General features: G+C 37.3%; 1 protein-coding gene across 3 annotated transcripts in view; it reads right to left on the reverse strand.

Annotated features, from left to right (window-relative positions):
* pan2 (poly(A) specific ribonuclease subunit PAN2) overlaps window positions 1–6,000 on the reverse strand; it is a 32,213-nt gene that overhangs the window by 23,581 nt on the left and 2,632 nt on the right. For 2 of the 3 annotated variants that reach the window (XM_072913738.1, XM_061984073.1), the window contains exon 1: window positions 1,003–1,078. The exons of the other annotated variant lie outside the window; for it this stretch is intronic. The gene's annotated coding sequence lies outside the window, so the exon portion shown is untranslated. Of the gene's footprint in view, window positions 1–1,002; window positions 1,079–6,000 lie in introns of those variants that run through there. 3 annotated transcript variants of the gene reach the window in all.

Here is a 6,000-nt window from a genome sequence, read left to right on the forward strand (position 1 = left end):
TGGCAGATCTTTGCATTGACATTTTAACCTACACTGCTGTCGACGTTAGTATTTTTTTAGAGCTTTTTTGTCTGATATTTGTAACTATGACAAAATATATAGACAAAAAAACAAATGACACTAGAGCAGATAATTTTTTCTCAATATAAGAAGAAGAGTGAAGATAGAAGTCCGGTCCTTAGCTTTCTTTCTAGAACATCCATCCATTTTCTACCGCTTGTCCCTTTTGGGGCCGCTGGGGGTGCGGAAGCCTATCTCAGCTGCATTCGGGCGGAAGGCTGGACAAGTCGCCACCTCATCACAGGGCCAACACAGATAGAACAATTTAGTTTACGGTAATCGCCTTGCTCAAGGCCGGTGATTCTCAAACTGTGATACGCATACCAGTAGTACACCAAATAATCACTTAATTTAATATTCAAACACATTATTACGGTTCAAACTGTGTGTAATGTTAGTGGCCAAAATATGAAATATCCATCCATTCATCCATTTTCTACCGCTTGTCCTTTTCGGGGTCATACTTATTAAAAAATAACCTCTGCCTTGTTTTTATTGAATATGTAGGCCTACTACGCTACTGTATGTTGATGGTGGTCATTATGGTGGTACTTTGAGAGCCAAGTGTCTTCTGAGGTGGTACTTGGTTAGAAACGTTTAGGGAACCACTGCCCAGGCTAAATGTTAGCTAACTGTGCGCTAACATAATACGTCAAACCCCCGCCCCCTCGAAGAAAACCTAACACATTAAAATATAAATACGGGAGCACCCTAGCCCACAATTGAAACATAAATACAAGGTACAACTACGTGGGGTCTTTCGCCATTACTGAAAACTGATATCTGAAAAATCAATGTTAGCTTTCGGCTAGCAGGAGCGATACAGCTCAACTGAGTTGCACACAATGACAGTTAGTACATTAGCAACAAGAAAATGCTCATTCGTTTAGAATCGAAACCAACGAGAACATATGGAATGAAAAATCCAAAGTTTGTGCCAACCTGGGCTCGAAGTTCAATTTGCCGCCCATGCTCATTGCAGTCACAACTAACAACAACAACACGCTGCACCAAACACTTCCGGAGCAACGGTGGTGCGTTCACAAACACGTTAGTTTTGTGAGTGTCCGAAACTGGAGAGGTAAATTTGTTTGTTAAAAAAAACAATTCACATCTTTGTAATTCATCATGTAGTTTCTTTCAATAATAAATATACTAATAATTTCAATGTCTGGATACCCAAAAGTCTGGAATATAGCTCGTCTCTTTAAAAGACAGAACCGTGCGCTCCATTCAAACATACACATGTATGTCTTATTTGAATAAGCTTGTTTCGCAGAACATAAGAAGTATAATGTTCTTATTTTTTCAAACATTAAAAACGTGTAAACTTACCAAATAGGGGATGTTAATTTACCTTAATATTTCTGTGAACTGTATAGTGGACCAAGTGATAGCAACCCACGCCAAAAATTTATTTCACATGTTCCTATAGGGTTTTCCCAATTAAAGTTAGCAAATATATACATTACTGCATATAAAGAATTGTTTTGTAAAACGCTTGGTTTGCAAAACAAAAACGACAAAAGTGGGAAACGAAAGTGCAGAGGAATCTCTCTAAAATGTTTTTTTTTTAATTGAAGTTCTCTGGAAAAGAAAGGGGAAAAACCGGGAGAAACATAATACAATTCAATTATTCATTACTGTAAAGCATAATTGATGAATAAATTACAAGCAAACTGTAATCTAAATACATTTAGTTTTGCAGTAGTGTTATTCTAAACACTTTTTTTTTTTAAAGTCACCAATTGCAATATGAATAAAGCATTTATGTTTAGATTATTATTTTAATCTACCTAATGTTAACCTTTTGTATTGTATTTTTGTATATGAATGAAATGTAAATTGCTCCCGACTACAACTAACCTGAGGGATACCCATGCGTACAGGAATTCCCAACACTGACTCATTCTTTTAGGTATAAATAAAGCTCAGTACAGCACTCATCAGATAACACAAACTCACACACATTACACACATATTCAACGATCTACAATGGAGTTTGTTTTCAAAACTGTAGTGTCTCTTTTCTTGTTGTTTGCTGCTGTCCCGAAAGTTTGTACAAATGCGAGGGACAATGCTCTGCGGCTCAACCAGGAGGCTGAAAAAGCCAACAAACAGGTAAGAAACAATTTATCTTGTTTTAAGAAAATGATGAATACCAAATCAGCATTCAAATAGGAATTAATTTGTTATCATGTCATATTGCTTATATTGTGTTTATATCACTTCCTTACAATTTAATATATTCCAACACATCTGTACTTTTCTACAGGCTCAAGATAAATGGAAATATGTCCCAACCTTCAGCACCGATATTGCTTGGGTGGAAGCCAAAGATCATTGTGATCCTAAGAACATGACACACAACTCTCTTTCTGTCCTGTTGCCTCAACAGCCATGCATTAGAAAGATCTGCAAGATTCTGGCTGACTATAAATCTGCCATTGAGAGAGTCTCAAAATTTCCAAAATGCTCGATGATTGTGGAGCAGGTGAAGCCAGTGTTGAACAGTATGCATAAGAAATGTATGATGACGGGCAGCAATCCCCAGAATGTGAGTGGACTCAAACTAAAAACGTTTCAAGTCAGACAAGGTGGGGTAGCTCTAATGTGATGTCTTTCTGCAGGACACCACCAACAAGGAGAAGCCGCTCGATGATTGGGCCAAAGACTCCCTCTGCAAGCATTACGTGGAACGACTTTTCTCCTTCTCCATCATCACAGCTCGAGTCTTTGCAGTTGAAAATCTGGCTCAGCACTTACAAGACTCCAACCGAAAGTGCAATTAGAAAGTCAACCTAAATAAATGCAACATTTTGATTGAAATAATCAGTCAATAGAGGCTGATCATGTTTCAAAATGAGCTTGTAATGTATTTCCAATGGAACATTTTACAGTATGCGATCATTCTTGAAGTTATATTTATTGTATTTATGGCTATTTATTGATTTTCTATGTTATGTATAATAAAGATTCACAATTGAACTATGAGCCTATTTATTTTTTGACAAAACAAACCATATGAGTTTTATCCAAAAAAGACAAACCAGCGAGCCCAAATGTTTTCATATACCCTGACCAAATTGAGATGAAGGGAAATTTTGTTTAGTTCTGAATCGGAATAAAATGTTCCAATTACGGCACCATACTATAAGAAATGGAACCATGCTGATGTCGGCAGCACGGTGGTAAAGGGGTTAGTGCGTGTGTCTCACAATATGAAAGACCTGGGTTCGAGCCCCGCTTGGGGTCTTTCTGTGTGGAATTTGCATGTTCTCCCTGTGACTGGGTGGGTTCCCTCCGGGTACATCCACCTCCAAGGACATGCACCTGGGGATAGGTTGCTAAATTGGCCCTAGTATGTGAATGTGAGTGTGAATGTTGTCTGTCTATCTGTGTTGGCGACTTGTGCAGTGTGTACCCCTGCCTTCTGCCTCCAGCACCCCCGCAACCCCGAGAAAGACAAGTGGTAGAAAATGGATGGATGGGCATTCTAATGTAGGCTAAAATAAACTAAGTCATTTGTCACAATGATTTGATGCCTCATTAGATTTTATATGATGATTGGTCAATATATGCCCCCTGTGACAAACTTTGGACACACCTGATTTGGTTCCTTATGGCCACAAATCACATAAAGTGCCAAAAGACTGAAGGGTGCTACACTAATTAAATAAATAAATAAATCCAGTATTCCACATGATAAGTAGATTAAAATGATCGAGATTTGGGGTTTTCAAATATAAGAGAATGTATTGCAGTTGGAATGTTGGACTTAAATCACACTCTGACATAAAAAGGTGTGATTTCCAAAAAACATTTCTGCTGTTGTGCAGACCTCAACAATTTCTTGCGCGCTTCCTGTCTGGCGTGTCCGCCCCCCTGTAGAACATGTGTTTACTTGAGTGACTCCACACGCTAGTGATGCAATGTTGATAGAGTAGTATTTCAATTGCAACAAATGGGGAATGTTTAGTGGTATGAAAGAAGGAAAGTTTAAAGGGGAAGTATTTTTAAGCTCAGTGTGAACCAACCGTATTGTGGCTCAACAAGGAAGTTTGTAACATGTTATACTTCATTCAAACTTGTTTCATGTCTCACAAGCCTGCAAACAACTACTATATGATCAATGCTGACGTGCTCTTATTTTTTCACCAAACATCAAATACAATCGTAGGCTACAAAATATTGTCAAAACAGCTCCTTAGGTTGTAACCCTGGGATAGTTAACTTAATTGTTTTGGGGGCTACATTTCCAGAATGCTAATAAATCTTATTTTGTATGTTCCGTAGAAACAGCATCCTCTACTGCAGTGGTACCGGTCCGTGGATCGATTGGTACCGGGCCGCACAAGAAATAAATACTAAATTGGCCCTAGTGTGTGAATGTGAGTGTGAATGTTGTCTGTCTATCTGTGTTGGCCCTGCGATGAGGTGGCGACTTGTCCAGGGTGTACCCCGCCTTCCGCCCGATTGTAGCTGAGATAGGCTCCAGCGCCCCCCGTGACCCCAAAGGGAATAAGCGGTAGAAAATGGATGGATGGATAAATCAACATAAAAAACACACTTACAATTAGTGCACCAACCAGAAAAACCTCCCTCCCCCATTCACACTCATTCGCACACAAAGGTTGTTTCTTTCTGTTATTAATATTTCTGGTTCCTACATTATATATTAATATAGATCAATACAGTCTGCAGGGATACAGTCCGTAAGCACACATGATTGTATTTTTTTATGACAAAAGTGTGTGTATATATATATATATATACAGACTGTTGGAAATAAATTCATAGTTTCATGGAAAATATTACAATGTGTTGTAAATGAAAAGTGTTTTTGGTTTCTTTCTCTTCCATATTATCAGGATTTTAAAATTTCACTAAGATTTTTGGCTTTTTGGAGATTGTTCCTTTACATTTTCATGGCGTTTGTCAGATTTTGCTGCAATCTTGAGCTAAAAAAAAAAAGAAAGCAAAAAGCATTTTTAAGTCACAGTGAGCATTAACAAACAATATAAGTGTGTTTTTCAATTATTTCAAGGGAACGTTTGTTATGTTATTGCTGATCACCACATTAAGTGCATGCATGTTTTCCCTTGTAGACATGAAAAGAAGAAAAGCAAAACAAAAAAAATATTAATGATTAAATAAAACACATCTGTATAAAATGTGCCACAAGAGTCATGAAGTCATTTCCTCAGAATGTCACAGTGTGTAATTTATGGAATATTTGTAGATTGAACATGGCATCACTTCCACATTTACTTTTCTACATGCTGATGTAAGGCCATGTTTTGATTCTCTGGGCAAGTCATTCACTTCCAATTTCCTGTATTTATTTTACGTTGAACAAGTACCCTGTATGTACTTCAGGTTTAAAAAAAATGTGGATTAATAATTTATCACAGGTACCAATGTGATATGAAGCTTTCAATTTCCAATATTTTTTACAATGTGTCACAAACTCAATGTTTGTCCATCAAGGCTATTGCTATAGTTAAGAGATAGATGCTGACTATTCATTGAAATTCCTTAACAAGTGAATTAAAGTTCCATTGCATTCTATTTCCCTGTTATTGAATTTTACAAACACTTAGGATTCAATTTAGGTGTGATTCTTGGGGTCACGATTAAATTCAGAATCACTTCTTGATTTAACAGAAATCCAAATCAGACCAATTCTTGCAAGATATTTGGTACAACAAGACCTCTTTGAAACAGATTACAGGTTACAAAAACGCCTCTTGGTGGCTGACATAGGACACAGGAAGTAAGCGCGTAGAAGTCTTAAAAACTCACTTTTAAAAATCGATTCTTGACAATTTTGATTTAATTCAGAATGGTAATAAATAAGAACCACTATTCCGATGTGTTTTTTATGGCCCCCTCAATTACCACCGGTCAGTCACAGGACAGACACAAAAACTATTCATA

Source organism: Nerophis lumbriciformis, linkage group LG01 (assembly GCF_033978685.3).
Source record: "Nerophis lumbriciformis linkage group LG01, RoL_Nlum_v2.1, whole genome shotgun sequence".
Taxonomy (NCBI): Eukaryota; Metazoa; Chordata; class Actinopteri; order Syngnathiformes; family Syngnathidae; genus Nerophis; species Nerophis lumbriciformis.